Below are 17317 nucleotides of genomic sequence, written 5' to 3'. Positions count from 1 at the left end.
CTAATTTTATCAACTCTTAATTAGTCTTCAGTACTGAGAAAAAAGATAATTAAAATGTATTTACTACATGCTATAAGGTTTCTGCCTCAGGAAGATGAAAGGAGACATTTATTTTTCTTATACTTAAATATTGGCATTTCTGCTTCATTCTCTGGGAGTTTTATATATATCAAAGAACTTATTGAATTTATTTAATTACAAAACTATAACTATAAAATATCTTTAATGCTTTTTAGTCTCCCTAAATTTAATTGCAGCCTCTCAGAATGTTAAAATACCATCTTTAACTTCTGCAGTTAATATTTTCTGTTGCTGTGTCATATTGTCACATTATTTTATTTATATTTTATTTAATTTTTAGAATGAGTTATATCCTTACATGGTTTAAAATACCTAATATATAAAAAGATTTAAGGCAAATGTTTGTTCCTGTCAGAATTCCTTATTTGGTCAGATCTCATAGGCTCCTAGGTTAAAAAAAATAGTTTCTTTTGTATCCTCTCATAGTTTGTAAAAATGCAAACAAATACAAATCTTTATTTTTCTTCCCCTTATCATATTTTAAAAAGTAGAAATCCAGAGATATAAGGTAGTATAGATAGAAAGTATTAGGTGTTACATAACAACTTGGAAGGAACAAAGTCACAGTATTTTTAGAGTTGGGAATTAGTTCGTTCAGTTACGTGCCCTGCCCCTCCCCTGTTGGTTCACATTGACTGTACGTGTTTGTTTCGTCTTCAGAAGAGAAAGTTCCTGGAGGAGACCTGCCTTTCTGGGACTGTTTCTGTTTGACCCATCCTATGCAAACTTACTCACTCATACAAACACTGGGTGCTTTATACAAGTATCACCACCTGTATTTTTTATTTGTGTTTCTCAAAGGAGATTTTGGTAAAATTTGCATAATGACATGGTTCATTTGGCTTTGTATATTGTTAAGAGTTCAAATGCTGTGGATGTGGAAGATTACAGTGTGTACCAAATAAAAAGGTGCTGTGATAGGCAATGTTCTCAGGATAACTCTGTCTTAGGTATTTAAGTCTAATTTGCATATTGAATCTAGACCTATGATTATTAACCCAACTCTATTTACAGTTGATGAACATTTTGCATAAAATTGGTCTTGATAGCTCAAGTTATGTATAGTGAGTAAAATGTTAACTCCTTATGTAGCATTTGAGATTCTGACTGTCATGATGAAAACTAATCTAAGCACATTTGGTATACTGATAATCTTTTTTCGAAATTAGCTGTGTTATCATGTCAGAATGTCAGAACATGTCTGACATTTTGCCTTTGCATACTGGAGACAGTGGATCGCATGTTTCAAATCCTAGCAGCTGTGCTGTGTCAAATCCTCCTCATAATCTCATTCTTGGAAGGGAGATCATTCAGGAGGGGGACTGGCTTGTGATTTGTTTTATAATTCTGAAAGAATTTACACTAATTTTATTCACTTTATGTTGGCTCTTGCTTTATTCTAGCATTAACAGGCAACTTCTCAATCATTTGGTATTTTTTTGTATGTTGTTTGGAGAAGGTGATTCTTTTTTAAAATATTGTGTGGGTGTGTGCATATGTAAAGGTTTACTGGGGGTGGTGAGCTGAAATAAATCACCTTCTCAGATGGAGTTCCTGGCTATTTACAAAGGTTGATTACTTCTTAGAACAGAGATTGCCTCAGATTTGCAAAGGCAGAGGAAAAGCACACCTCTTATTTTACCTTTTCCATCTGCGGTTAGACGTACAGTAAATATATTGGTTAAGTATGTAAGGCAGTTGAATAGGCCTCTGCTTGAATGGTTTGGTTCTGCCATTTTCATTGAAGTCACTATTCTTCTTAGGACCTCAGGATGATACTACTTTTGAGGTGGTGACTGAACAAATATCAGTTCTTAAATAATACAATTTTTATTCATTATTTTCTTTTTATTAAGAGTAGGCTGTAAGCCTTTGAAAATAAGTTTTTAATAAGATGGTAATTACATAATACTCAAGATACTTACTTTTATCTATAAAATTTTGATTGCTTCAAGCAAATTTAATGAAGTACAAAAGATCTTGAATGTGTATATATAACATATGATAGTACTTATTAATTTTTGCAACAGTATTTATAAATTACTTCTAGCTAGGTAGCACCCTTAGTGTATTTAAAGTATTTGATTCGTAAAATCCACTTTAGGTAGAATATTAGATTAGGATGCGTGTTATACTGTATAAAGTGAGACACACATCTTTGAAACTTGGCATGTTTTTCATTTCCAAATTTCGTGGTGTGCTGAGTGATTAACAGTATGTTCTTAGATTGATCCCGCATCCCCTGAGGGAACTGGCAGTTTCCCTTGGATAGTATTAGTAAGTCTTTAGTCTTTTTCCTGCCTTACTCTCCCTTTGGTCCATACTTAGGTCACATTACTGAGAAAATCAGTGTTATTGATGAATGCTTTGCACATGATTATAAAAGACTAAGTACCTCTGAGAAAGAGCAGAAACACAATTAAATGCAGATGGTGACAACTTGTTTAATTTCGAGTTAATGTAGGTTAATCCAATGTCATTGATCACTTGGGGACAGCACTACTTGGGGTCCATCTAATGAAGATCATAATGATTCTTATTTTTTCTTCTAGATAAGTTAATATTTGAGGGTAACAGGTTTTTAGTAAGTTTTAACAAAAGTGTTTTTGGGGAGAATGTTAAATGGCGATTGAAGTTCTGAGTTTAATGAATGGAAGGAATAAAGTAAACAGAGTTGATTTAAATGTGTCCTTGGAGAAGAGGAGATCAGCACTCTCAAAGCTTCTCCTCTCCTGGTGAGCTGTTGGTTGATGGGGATGAATAAGATGATGATGAGGATATAAGCAGAAATCTCGGAGGATCTAGACGGGTATACTAATAACACAACAGTGTAAAAACTTTAGCGTGAGATGATTGCATTATAGAATTGAGATGGAGTGAAGAACTCATGATGGCTGTGATCTCAAATGTGTCTTACAGCTACGAGAACTGAGGTCCTTAGAGAGTGGGGGACGCGCGCTGAGTTATTGTACTAATTAGTGGTAGTGTGGAATCCAGATTTTGTTAATTCATTCTGGCACCATTTTCTTCACTATTCTCCTTCCATGTTTTTGTTTATACAGAATTATTATTGGGTTACTAGATGGTTAGATATGATTGAGAAAGGAGGTAGGAAGATGTAATGCAAAAGTTTATTTCCCAGCTCAAGACTGGGGCTGCTGACAGTTAATGACAGTAGCTAATGTAACATGGAGCGCTTGCTGTGTAAGAGGTGCTGTGCAAAGAGCTTTTCATGTAATTACATGTAATCCTCAAAAGAGATTTATGAAGTAGGTAGCATTATTAGACTATTTTATGAATGCGAAAACTGTGTGTTAAAGAGATGAAGTAATTTGCTAAAGATACCTGCCTACTGAGTGTGGGAGTACAGATTTGATCTATCATATGCCATTCTGCTTCCCATTATATGGCTATGTTAGCATATAAGGCAAAGTTTTTGAACAAATCCATTGCTCCTTTCAGCTCTAACATCCAGTGAGCACTGAATTTTAACTATTTTTCTTTAGATTTTTTTTCTTTCTAATTATAGTATGGGTGTTAATTAATTGGATCTCACTACAGCTTCCAAGAGGGTAGGCTCCTTCACATGGTAGAGTTTATTCAGGAAGGTCTACCAACCCGTAGAAAGGAAGGAATGAAGTTAGCTTGCCAGTGTTTGGTCGTCAGGATTTCAGACTTTTCCCTACTGGGGAGTGATTTCTTTCTGAAGTGGTTTTAAACCATCTTTAAAATCTTATAATTACAGTCTTTTGGGATTGATGGTAAATAGACAAGTTACCCTATTTACTTTGGCTTGGAAAATTGGAATACTTGCCTACTTCTTATCTTTTCATATTTCTTTTCTCCATGATTCCTCAGAGATTACTGATAGATTCGGCATCTTGACATGCTTGCTCTTATTTCCTTGGATGTGAATGACCTGGGCTGGATTTAGAGCAGTGAGGCACTTTGTTCTTCGTACACATCTTGGCTTCCTAATTCGTTTTAATCATATTTGCTGTATCCTTTTCTAATTTGAACATCCAGTTTCTCAAGGCAAAAAAGAAAAACTCACTGTTAATCTTTTTTCTGGGTCTCCTTTCGTGATTGGGCCTGTAGTCCTGTCGTACTGATTACATCTCAGAAGGGTGTAGATTTAGGGAGTGGTATCCACTTGCTCCCACTGTGATTAGAAACAAGGAGGATATTGTGAGCAAAGGTTGTAGTCTATGATTTTTTTCTCCCTGCTTTCAATTTCCTTTTTCTCCCTATTATTCGCTCCTGGCAAGCACCAATAAGAGTAGCACAGGGCATACCTCAACAATTTTGCAAATCTGTGCCTTCTTTGCAGATAATGATGCTTCTTTTGAGAAACAGCCCCTGGCTTCTCTTGGGCCTTGTTAGAGAGAGACTAAATGCCTAATTGTGAGATAGATACCAGGTGGCCATGTGGCCTGAGCTTCCACTCATGAATTGGGTGTTGTCTGAACCACTTAGCTATAGATTAAGAATGAACAGCAGCATTTTGTTACCAAGTGGAAATAGTATATGTAGTATAAGAGACCAAACTCAGGCAGATCTGGAAGGTATAAACAGGTTATATGAGCAAGTGGCTCATATGCCTTTGATGCCAACTTCTGTTTCATTGCTTCCTTTCCTTTAATCTGTACTCATGGCTTGCTGGCAGTTTCTTATGACTAGTTGAGCAAAGAAGAAATACTTGAGCCTGGTTTACAAATGAGTCTGCCTGTTATGCTGGTAGCACTCAAAAGCTGGCGCTGCAGCACTAAAGCTCCACTCAAGACCGACCGTGAATGGCAGTGGTAGAGGAGAATCCTGCCAGTGGGCAGAACTTTGAGCAGTACATTTTTGCTTCCTACTCTGGAGTGGGAGATGACCAGACATAAAGATCTACATAGATGAATAGATAGTTGCTAATGTTTTGTCCATATAGTCAGGGTTGGAAGGAACAGAACCTATAGACAAGAAGTCTAGAAAAGAGGTGTGTGATGGACTACTCTGAATATCCAGACTAAAAAAGATTGTGTCCTTTGTGAATGCCCACCAAATGGCATCTACTGCAAAGGAAACACTTACTGATGAGCTCTGTGGATGTCAATTGGCCTCTTTCTCCTGCTACCCTAGAACTTGCTCATTAGGCCCATGAAAAAATGGCCGTGTTGGCAGGACTGGAGGGTTCATGGTTCAACAGTATGACTTTCTCTTAATGAGCTGGACCTGACTAATGCTATTAGTGAGTGCCTAATCTGCCAACAGTACAGTTCAGCATTGAGTCCCTGATATAGCACTATTCTCCAAGGGAGCCAGCCAGCCTTCTGCTAGTGGTTGATTACTTTGGGCCTCTTCCATTATGGAGAAGGCAAAGATTTATCCTTGCTGGAATAGCCAAATATTCTACAAATGAATTTGTTTTCGCTACCCATAATGCTTCTGTCAGCATCACCATTTGGGAATTCACAGAATATTTTATCCACTGTCAAGGCATTCTGTATTGTATTGCTTCTGATTGGAATTCACTCCACAACAAAGATGCTGTAGAATTGACTCCCTGGAATTAACTAGTCTTGCCACAGGTATTATTACCTGAAAGTGGCTGGGCTAATTGAAAGGTGGAATGGATTGCTGAATATACTATTTCTGCACCAGTTAAGAGATAATACCATGAAATGATGTGGGTCTTGTTTTACAGGAGGCAGCATATACTTTGCATTAGATGGTGCTGTCTTTCCCATAGTCAGAATTCATGGCTCTGGGAGACAGGCATCGTGGAAGTAGCTTTTCTCTCTATTATATCTAATAATTTACTTGGAATGGAAGTGAGAGTGCCGTTTCTTACTATTATACCTAGTAACCCACTTGTAGAACTTTTGCTACCCCTCCTGAGAGTACTAAGCTCTGCTCGTTTGAAGATCTTAGTCCCAGCACAAGAACGTTTCTGATAGGAATCAGCGCAACAATGGCTCCATTGAATTGGCAGATGAGGCTGCCACTTGGCTGTTCTAGGATCTTTATGCCACTGAACCTACAGGCCAAAAAAGAGGCTGATTTGTTTGCCAGAGTGATTGGTCCTGATTACCAAGGGGAAATTGGGTTACCGTTATGTAATGGAGTCACAGAGATGAAATTGGAATCCAGGGGATTTTCTGGGGTACTTCTTAGTGCTTCCATTCCCAAATGTAAAGGTCGATGGAATACAACACCAGGCAAAAAACAGGCAGAATGATTAGACTCAGATCTTTCAAGAATAAGGGTTTGGGTCACTCTGCTAGGCAAAGAACCCAGAGCAGCTGAGATAGTTTAGTTTTTAGAGCTTCAATTTGGGTCTTTTAAAAAAAGTCTTTCAGGTTTGTGCTTAACTTTTTAAACATATTCAATATAGTTTTAACAGTAATAACTAATATTTTTATTGGCTAATTTTAATATCTGTGTCAGTTTTGATTTACTGATTTTTCTCCTCATTATGGGAGTTTTTTTTTTCATTAGTTTTTGCATGCCTGGTAATTTTTAGTGGGATACTAGATGTAAATTTTATTTTGTCAGATACTAGATACTTTTATATTGCTATAAATATTCTTGAGCTTTGTTCTGGGATGCAGTTAAATTACTGGGAAGCAGTTTGATCCTCTTGAGCATGATGGAATGATGCTTAGTCAGGGGTTACTACTGAAGCAAGACCCTTCTATGGACTCTACCCCATGTTCTATGAATCACAAAGTAATTTTTCCCAGCTGGCTGGAGAGAGCAGACATTCCTGCCTGAGTGATCTCTGCGCATTTTACCTCTGTTCTTTTGAGGTCATTCTTTCCTAATTTTTGGTAGTTCTCTCACATGTATGCACTGATCAATACTTAGCTGAATATTTGAAGAGCACCCTCTGTGGATAGCTGGCATTCTCTTGCTCTGGAGCTCTGTTCTCTCTGGTGCTCTGTCTTGCAAACCAGAGTAAATCCTGGTTTCTCCAAACTGTTAATGCTTGTCTTCTCAAGACAGACTCCTGTGGATCGTCTCAGAAGCCCCGTCAAACAGTAAGCTGAGGCAGCTGTATGACCACCTCATCTGTATTCCTTCGAAGGGGTTATTGTCCTTCATTTTGTGATGCTCAATGTCTTGAAAATGGTTGTTTTACACATATTTTGGACTTTTTTTGTTGTTTCAGCTGGGAGCTTTTAGTATAGTATTTGAGACCACATATTCATGTAACATTCAGTAGACTAAGATTAAACAGAAAAACCATGTTGATTATTTAGAAAGTTAAAAGAAAACCTTTCTGAATAATAGGAGCCTATTTTTAATCATTTATAACTCTTTCTTAGTCATGGCAAGATATTTTGTTTTTAAGATTTGTGTCTCGACTTCTGGCAAGATGGAGGCATAGGTGGACACACTGCACTTCCACGCACAACCAAGATTAGAACAACAACAATTTAGAGGCAGAATAACACTCAGAACTGACAGAGAATTTATCTGAATGGAAGTCGGACAGCCAAGAAATTGAAGTAGAACGGTTCATCCAGACCGGTAGGAGGGGCGGAGAGGAGCAGCCGGGCCTGGGTCACGGTGCGCGGAGAACAGGGAGAACTGGGCGCATTAGGCAACCCGGAGCGCATAAGGCATCTGGGACGCGCAAGATCGCAGTGGTGGACCCTGAGTACGCAAGCAGCAGCTGGGGGACCCAATGAGGCGGCGACTGTGGACCAGGGCAGAGCATGCAGCCCAGGATCCCAGAGAAGGGACTGAGGTCCCAGGAGAATGGAGCTACCGCCATTGTTCCCTCCCATCCCTGCCCCTGTCCCCACATATAACGTCACAATCTAGTGACTGGGGTGCCTAGCCCTGGTGAACACCTAAGGCTCTGTCCCTCACGGTAACAGCAGTGACCAGACCAAAAAAACGAGAGAGAGAGAGAGAGAGAGAGAGAGAGAGAGAGATATGTCTCAAACAGAAAAACAGATCAATGCCCCAGGACTCATCCTTTTGAGTGACAAAGAGATAGCCAATCTATCAGATGCACAATTCAAAGCACTGATGATCAGGAAGCTCACAGAATTGGTTGATTTTGGGCGCAAATTAGATGAAAAAATGCAGGTTACCATAAAAGAGATGAAGGAAGATGCACGGAAAACCAATAGTGATGGTAAGGAAACTGGAACTCAAAACAATAGAGTGGACCAGAAGGAAGAAAAAAACAACCAAACAGGAAAGAATGGAGAAATAAGAATTCAAAAAAACAAGGAGAAGCTTAGGAACCTCCAGGACATCTTGAAACGTTCCAACATCTGAATTATAGGGGTACCAGAAGGGGACAAGGAAAAGCAACAGATTGAACATGTATTTGAACAAATAATAAAGGAGAACTTCCCCATCCTGGCAAAGGAAATAGACTTCCAGGAAGTCCAGGAAGCTCAGAGAGCCCCAAAGAAGTTGGACCCAAGAAGAAACACACCAAGGCACATCATAATTACATTAGCCAAGGTAAAAATGAAGGAGAGAATCCTAGAAGCAGCAAGAGATAAGGGGACAGTCACCTACAAAGGAGTTCCCATCAGACTGTCAGCTGATTTCTCAAAAGAGACCTTGCAGGCAAGAAGGGGCTGGAAAGAAGTATTCCAAGTCATGAAAGGCAAGGGCCTACATCTCAGATTGCTCTATCCAGCAAAGCTTTCATTTAGAATGGAAAGGCAGATAAAGTGCTTCTCAGATAAGGTCAAGTTCAAGGAGTTCATCATCACCGAACCCTTATTTTATGAAATGTTAAAGGGACTTATCTAAGAAAAGAAGACAAAGAAAAAACATGTATAGTAAAAGGACAGCAAACTTACAATTATTAACAACCACACCTAAAGCAAAACCAAAAGAAACTAAGCAAACAACTAGAACAGGAACAGAACCACAGAAATGGAGATCACATGGAAGGTTAGCAACAGGGGAGTGGGAGGAGGAGAGAGGGGGAAAAGGTACAGAGAATAAGTAGCATAGATTGTAGGTTGAAAATAGATAGGGGGAGGGTAAGAATAGTATGGGAAATGTAGAAGCTAAAGAACTTATAAGTATGACACATGGACATGACTAAAGGAGGGGATGTGGGTGGGAGAGGGTATAAAGGGAGAGGCAAGGGTGGAGGGGAGTGAAGGGGGGAAAATGGGACAACTGTAATAGCATGATCAATAAAATATATTAAAAAAAAGATTTGTGTCTCTCCAGATTTTTTCTTTATCAATTGTAGAACAGAGAGAGAAAGCAGTAAGATGAACCTGATTGCCTTGGCAGGTTTGTGTGCACAGAGAAGCGGAATGTGTAGAATTTCATGAAGGTAATAGAGAAGTCTGGGAGTAGAGTTTATCTCAGCACCAAAGAATCACTTGTAAATAAATGCAGGATTAGAAAAGGGAAGATTGAAAAGAGGAGCTCTTGAGGCACAATATTCCTGTGGTGTCGTCTTATAGATACATTTCTATGTTTGCTGTTTGTTGATTTAAGATCTGCTTAGTCTGTGTTAGAAAATTTATTAGGCTACACTTAAAATGCTGCAGAAAAGTTGGATATGAAATGGGAAAGAAAGCTAACTTTCATGATACTTTTTATAGAATTTATTCCAGTTTAGGGTGAAAATTGCAAAGCTGTGTGTCTCACTATTTGAAGGGTGTTCTGGCTGTATGAGTCTTATGAAGTGAGCTTTTATTTATTTGGCTTTACTCTATGCCAGGTGTTTTACATATGTTATCTCATTGTGTGCTCTTGACAAATCCTGAGAGGTATATGGTATTCATCTCATTTTAAAGATGAAGATATTTAGGCCTGTATAGTTTAGGTACATTTACTTAAGGTCACTGCTAGCAAGTAAAAAGGAAGTATTGTAGTTGGAACTTTGACTTGTAGGCAAGTATTCTTTGCCTATCTCATCATACACATTGGTTGTGTTTTTACAGTTGCTTTTCCTAAAGGTAATAGATAAAGATTTCTTTTCCTGGGTAAAGACTAAAAAGTGAAGAACTGAAAGTAGTTCTTAGGTAGTCAATTTCTTCTTGTCAACAAATTAACAGAAAAAGGGAAGTATAAACTGAGTAGCCTGTCCAACCTAGGTTTTGTGTTTTCCCCATTATCGTGACTAATAATTTCGGTTGAAATGCCCACAATTATTTTGTCATTATGGCATACATGTTTTGAATAAAATTGTTACATATATATATTTTTTAAATTTATTTATTTACTCCTAGACACAGGGGAAGGGAGGGAGAAAGAGAGGGACAGAAACATCAATGTGCAGTTGTTTCTTGTGCACCCCCAACTGGAGACCTGGCCTGCAACCTAGGCATGTACCCTGACTGGGAATTGAACTGGCAACCCTTTGGTCCACAGGCTGGTGCTTAATCCACTGAGCCACACTAGCCAGGGCAAATTGTTAAATATTCTTAAATGTATATTTTAATCAGTTAATTATGCATGTTTATTAAATGAGCCATAGATTATCATAGATTTTTATATCAGATGACATTTGGGGTCATAATCTTAGCATTATAGAAGAAAGATTCAGAGAACCCCTTTCCCAAATAAAATCATCTGTTCCCAAATGAAACCATCGGATCCCAAAGCACTATTTAAATAACACCAAAAAAGCAGAGTTTTTAGGGGAGGGGACAGTAACTATAGATATTTTGCCCTTTTTTCTTGGGAGGAGGTGGTTGTAAGAATAGGGTAGAATTGAACACATTAATACCTATGTGTATTTTTGTTTTGTTTATGCCTGTTTCATGAAGAATGTTAAGTAATGGTGTATTGAGATAGCTCATCATACTTTGAGTCTGAATGTGTTCTTTTGTTCTTGAAGTAAATGCACATATGTGTAGTAGATTCTGTCATATCACCATTTGGACACAGAAGTTTACTGAGGAAAGTTGAGTGTACATATAAACAATATCATTGCTCTGGTAATGTCTAAAGCATGTGGCCAGAGTGGAGAAAGTTCTTGAACTAATAAAAGTAGTTCTTTTTGACTGATTGTGAGAGTGAAGTTGGCTCTTTGTGTAAATTTGTTTTCTGTGGTGTACTCTGTACACTTTAGGAAATTGAAAATTTTAAGAAATCAAAGAGCTGCTCCTACTTTTCAAGGTTGTTCTTGGTTCCAAGTTAGTATCATTTTATATAACTGCTTTGTATTATGTTCTCCTCTCTCCAGAAATGAGTAAATGAAATCCAGTGCGTTATGTCCTTGATATGAACACTACTTTGATGCTGGCATATGGGTAGTCATTAGTTATATTCAGTAACATACCTTCCTCATTTAACAGCACCATCTGTGAAAACTATGATTGAAACCAGGAGAGAGGAAGCCAGTTATTTTTTAGTTTGTGAGCATGGAGTAAAATGAGAATGTGCCTGAAGTTGCCTGCAGTCAAATACTTTACAACTGGTTTAGTCAAACAGTTCGGGCCAGTGCTACCTTGGGAAACCAGATCAGGAAAGAACAAGATAATGCTTGTTTAGTGTCTTTATCTCCTCTTAGCAAGAGTAATGTGTTATAAAAAATAAGTAACATGTAATTAAGTTATTAAAAAAATTTGCATAGTATGTTTTGTTTTTAATGCTATCAAACTACTAGTGTGTCTGGTTTGTGATTGCAGCTAGCATAAGAGTTGGAAAAGTTTTCAAAATGAGGCAAAAACCTTTACAAGAATGATTTATTATAGGCTTGAATTTGTGATAATTTTGTACTAATAAAATAAATCTTAAAATTATTAGACAGTTATAGATGATTTTTTCTCATGTCTAAGACTTTATCTGTGTAGTGACATAAAGTTCTGCATTGCATGCATGGAGTTATATCAGAATTGCTGTTGGTCGGGGGAACACTGGGTTGTCCAACAAGCTTCCGTCTGTGTGTGTGGCAGTGCGTATATGTGCTGTCACTCTTTCTGTCTCTACCTGGGCTCTTGGAAAACTTTTATTTTTTTTTATTTTACTTTACTTTATTATTTTTATTTTATTTTTCCTTCACCATTTATCCCTGTATACTTTCTTTTACCTCCACCTACTCCTCTCCCTCCAGAACACTTTCATTTAAAAAAAGTAGTTTTGAGTTTGAAATTGCATATGGTTATGTTTTGATCTGGTGTCCTATTCATGTCCAAACTCATAGGACTGATAACTGACCTTCAGGTCAGGCTTCTCCTTCCCTTTCTCTTTTAAAAATTTCTTCTTTTGAAGTGGACACTGGCCGACAATGTCCATGGCATTATGGCTGAGATGAGACAAATTCACAGAGACTACTGAGTCCTGTGGAGGAAAAGGGATGGCAGGGTCACTCTCTCAAGGGGAGAGCTTGCTGACCCTTGCTTTGACAGGCTTTCATTGGCTTAATTTGCATAGGAATACAGGGCGTATATGGAAAGCTCATCAATCATTGTCAGGCAGAAATGATTAAACAATAGATAACATTTAAAGAACTCTGAGGGCTCATTCTGAGTCAGGCTCAGATAGTTAAAGAGCCATAAAACTTTGGGGAAACAAGTTCATTTCATGCTTGGACCCTTATCATTTAAATTGAGGGTATTAGGAAAGCAGGTTTCACAGGATTTCATGCATTCATTCTTAGGCCTGATCACCCTAGGGAACCAGCCCTTTCCAGCACAGGGCTGCACCCACCTCCAGCCTTGTTTCAGGCTAAGTTAGGCAGGAGAAGTAAGGCAGCCAAGAGATTAGGAAACTTCTTGCAGACAAAATGAGGACTTAGGCTATGTCAAAGCTGAGGGATGGGGGCTCCATCACCCCCTTTTTCTATAGCCCCCCAAGTCCTTCCTTGAGGGCCCCCGTGATTGTGCCTGTCTTAGGTTGTCCCTCCCTTGAGGAATCTTACCCGTCATTGGCTAACTGGTCATGCACTGGGGGCCGGGCAGGGTGAAGTAAAGTGGGCAGAGACAGTGCTCTTGCCAAGGAGATAAGCTTTGTCTCCTTAGTGGCTTATGGTCCCAAGGTCTCTCAGCCTTAGCCATGGGGCGGGGTGGGGGGGGGTTATAGCTTCTGAAATGAGGCGGGGCGGTTCCCAACATTCCTTCCTTGAGTAAATCTAATCTAGATGATGAAAATGAAAATTAACACAATATAAAAAAAAGTGAAATATAGCAACAAAATTCAACATTGGCTTAGAACCTGTCTTGAATAATTTTGTCAGAAAAAGCCTGTGGTAGTAATATATCTGCTTGTGCATGGCTGAAAATGTTTCATCCTTGTTAAATGGCTTTACTTTTTTAGATTAAAAATAATTTTCCTAGATTTTTGAGTCATTCCTTCTCTTTAGAACTCAATCTAACAGATAAGAGGTCTTATGCCAGTCTGTTTTTTCTCTTTGTATGTATCTTTTTTTATTTTCCTTTGTGGAAAATTTTATCTTTAGCTTCAGTTTGTAATACCAGAAAGTAATTATTTACATGTGTGCATGAGTTTTCAGTTGTCATGCTTAGCACTCTAGGGATTATCAGTCAGAAGTCTCATGTTTTAGCTCTAGGATGTTTTTCTGTTCTTTAAAAATTTCCATACGTTTATTTTTGGCAGTTCTGTTTTATGTGTAGTTTTGTGGACTGGTCCTCTATGCCTTTTAGCTTTTCTCTCATTTTTTCTACTTGTCCTTTTACTTTACTTTCTGTAATTCCCTTGACAGTGGTACACTAACATATGCATGATAGCAGTTAACTTTAGTGCATGTTTAAAAATCCATATATGCATCAACTATACCTAAAGAAGTCTATATTCAGCAGTCTACATTTTCATATTACTATTATTATTTTAAAGATTTTACTTATTTATTTTTAGAGGAAAAGGGAGGGAGAAAAAAAGGGAGAGAAACACTGATGTGTGAGAGAGAAACATTGACTGGTTACCTCTTGCATGTCCTCAACCAGGGACCTGGCCCACAACCCAGGTATGTGACCTGGCTGGAAATTGGACCAAACCTTTTGGTTTGCAGGATGATGAACCACACCAGTTAGGGCCATATTTTCATATTGTTAACATATTCTTCAATTTATATGTGTGTAATATTAATTTTATACTCCTTTATCATCAGTAACTTATGAACTCATCTTTCTTGCTCCTGTGGAATTTTCCCAGAATTCTCTGCTGTAAGTTACCTTCTTTTAGCCATTTGACTGCTTTTTGCTTTTGTTGATTGCTTTCTGGCTAGAGAAAGTGAGTTCACATCTCCCTACCACCAAATAATTTCTTTCAGCTGTGACTATTTCATCATCTTACTTTAGTGCAGAGAAAAATTTTAGGCAAACTATTCATTGCTTCTTGATAATCTAGACTGGCAAATATAAGGGACAGTTGATTGTGACTGCCACCTCTCTGGATGTAGGAGATATTCTAATAGTGTCAGTGAGAGCAGATTAAAGACTATTTTTAAAGTTGCACTATCAGTTTCAGGAGGCTATTCTTTTATTAGTATATTTTGGATAGTGACCTAGGAAAATACATTTGTTATGTATTTCAGTTTGAAGTGAATAGTGTTTGAAACCAAGACTTTGGTGTTTACTATTACTGTCATGCCTTTTAAAAAAAGATTTTATTTATTTATTTTTAGAGAGAGGGGAAGGAGGAGAGAAAGAAAGGTAGAAAAAAATCAATGTGCTAGAGAAACACCAATTGACTGCCATTCGCAGGCCCCCAGATGGGGAGGTGGCCAACAACCCAGGCATGTGCCCTGACTGGGAATCCAACTGATGACTCTTCTGTTTGTAGGCCATTGCTCAATCCACAGAGCCACACCAGCCAGGGCCTGTCATGTTTTTGGATATAACTAAAAGTATTCAAAATTTTTCCAGTGGATAATTTATTCGCATGTTACAAAATTGAAAAGTTACAAAAGGTGTAATGTAATTAAACCTTGTCCATTTGCCCAACTACTAAGTCTTTCTGAAGAAACCTAGTATTACAATTTCTTTTTCTCTCAATAAAGAAGGATATTGATTTATAAGAATAAATGTACATATACAGTTACACACACACACATTTATTTTGCCTCCTCCTAATACATTAAAGCTAGCATACATGCACATGGTTATATACCCTTTTCATTTAACAGTATGATTTGGGGTGCAAGGGAGGCTGCAGGGAGCTGCTCCTTCAGAAGTCATCAGAAGGAAGGAACCTTACCTTCCCCTAAAACAGTGCTCCCAGAGCTGCCAGACCATCATGATCTTCGGGAACTTTCTCTCTCAACATTTATTATGATGATTTTCAAACACAGAGGATTAAAAGAATCATACAGTGAACAGTGTTAAAAAAAAACATGATTTGGCGATCATTTTCTACCAGTTCACTACAAATTTCCTTTTTCTATATTTTGAAGTGGTATTGTGTTATAGTGTATGGATGTAGGGTAATTTATTTAACCAGATCCTTTATTCAAAACTTTCCTCTTGTTTTTATTATTGTCTTTTGCTATTACCAACAATGCTACATGGATGCCCACATCCATGTTTGTGTGTTTCATTTGGCATATGTGTAAATATATTTGCAAAGTCCTGATAGTGTAATCACTGGATTAGAAGTGTATAAATTTGTAATTCAAAAGAAGTTATTTATTTATTTACTTTTTAGGGAGAGAAGGGAATGCAGAGAGAAACATCCATTTGTTGTTCCACTTATTTATGCATTCATTGGTTGATTTTTGTATGTGCCCTGACTGGGGATTGAACTTACAACCTTGGCATGTTGATATGATGTTCTAACCGACTGAGCTCTTTAGCCAGGGCCTCTAAGTTTATTATTTTATAGATATTGCCAAATTGTTTTCCATAAAGATTGTAGTAATTTATACTCTCAACAGCAGTAGATGAGCTTGCTAGCTTCCCCACAGCCTTGACAACATACTATATTGACAACATACTATATTGTCAGTCTTTCTTGATCTTTGTTAGTCTGTTAAATGAAAAATGGTAGCTCAGTGTCTTTTAATTTTAATATGTTCACATAAGAGCTATTTTTGTTTCTTTTTCTCTGACCTATTCATATCGCTTTGCCATTTTTTATTAGACGATTCTCACTAATTTGTACACTCTTTACTTGGGAAAAGAACTGTTTATGACGTGAGTTCCAGATTGCCCCCTTTGTTACATTTGTTCTCTGTGGTTGATTTTGTCATGAAGAGAGCAATTATTTTTTATACATTTGACTTTATCACTAGTTTTTTTACTCTAAGTTGATGATTGTAATTCATTGTTTCCGCTGTTACTTTAATGCTTTTATTTTCATACATTTAAATCTTTGAGCTAGGTGTAGTTTGTTTTGAATTATGTGTGATATATGGATGCAGCTCTCCACAACCCACCTGGGTGACTAACAAATTCTCCTGACACAAGTTATTATTTATTGTTTCTTCTCTAATTTGAAATGCCAGCTTAAGCACACACTAAATTCCTGTATGCATTTGCATTCTTTTTTCATATTTATGTTATGCTTATATGTTATGAAAATGTTCAAAAACACACACACACAGTGAACCCTCTGTACCTATCAACAAATTCAGTAATTAAGATTTCTTTCTTTCTTTCCTTTTATTCTATTTTTGCTGAAGAATTTTAAAGCAATCCCAGATACCATCTCATTTGATCCTTATATAATTTCTGCATGAGCTCTAAAAATATGGACGTTTTTAAAGATACATTAAATATTTGACTTTTTATTTCAAATTCAAGAGAAAAGACATTTGGAACTAGAATTTGGTGTCTCTGTTCTCCTTTCAATAATTAGTTGCTTCAGAGGGTCATAGCACATTTAGCCCTTTTCTTCCCTCATGTTGTGTTGCCATGTTTCCTCCTGCACTTAATTTTAGGAGAAGCCTGCCTCTTTGTGGCATGGTGTTGGGATGTGTTATTAGTGTAGAGGTGTTCAGATGATTTCACTGATGAGCAGGCCACTTAATGAGCGGTCAGTGTGTAGGCCACATGAATAATAAAATTGTAAGCAGTGGTTAAGTGTAGCCAGATGTACTGATGGGAGCTGGGGAGTGAACACAAATATACCTTAATCTGTTTTTTGATAGTGTATACACGGCTCAGTGCTAGAAATTGATAATATTTTTATCAAATTCATGACTGCTTTCTTGAGAATAAGGGTGTCAGGGCATAAATCCTATCTGATAGGATTGTACCACTAAAATTAGTGCTCAGTTCCACATTTGTCAGTTGCATGTGAGGAAATACACTTCTGCTATTCCAGATGAGTACATTTTATATAACTGGAA

At 37.5% G+C, this 17317-nt stretch overlaps 1 protein-coding gene across 3 annotated transcripts in view; it reads left to right on the top strand.

The window, feature by feature from the left end:
- The window catches only part of CDKAL1 (CDK5 regulatory subunit associated protein 1 like 1), a 649842-nt gene that overhangs the window by 60139 nt on the left and 572386 nt on the right, over nt 1–17317 (top strand). The gene's annotated exons all lie outside the window — the stretch shown is intronic.

Source organism: Phyllostomus discolor, chromosome 5 (assembly GCF_004126475.2).
Source record: "Phyllostomus discolor isolate MPI-MPIP mPhyDis1 chromosome 5, mPhyDis1.pri.v3, whole genome shotgun sequence".
In the NCBI taxonomy this organism is placed as follows: domain Eukaryota; kingdom Metazoa; phylum Chordata; class Mammalia; order Chiroptera; family Phyllostomidae; genus Phyllostomus; species Phyllostomus discolor.
The sequence above is the reverse complement of the archived record's forward strand: the minus strand, read 5'-3'. Positions and strand labels throughout refer to the sequence as shown.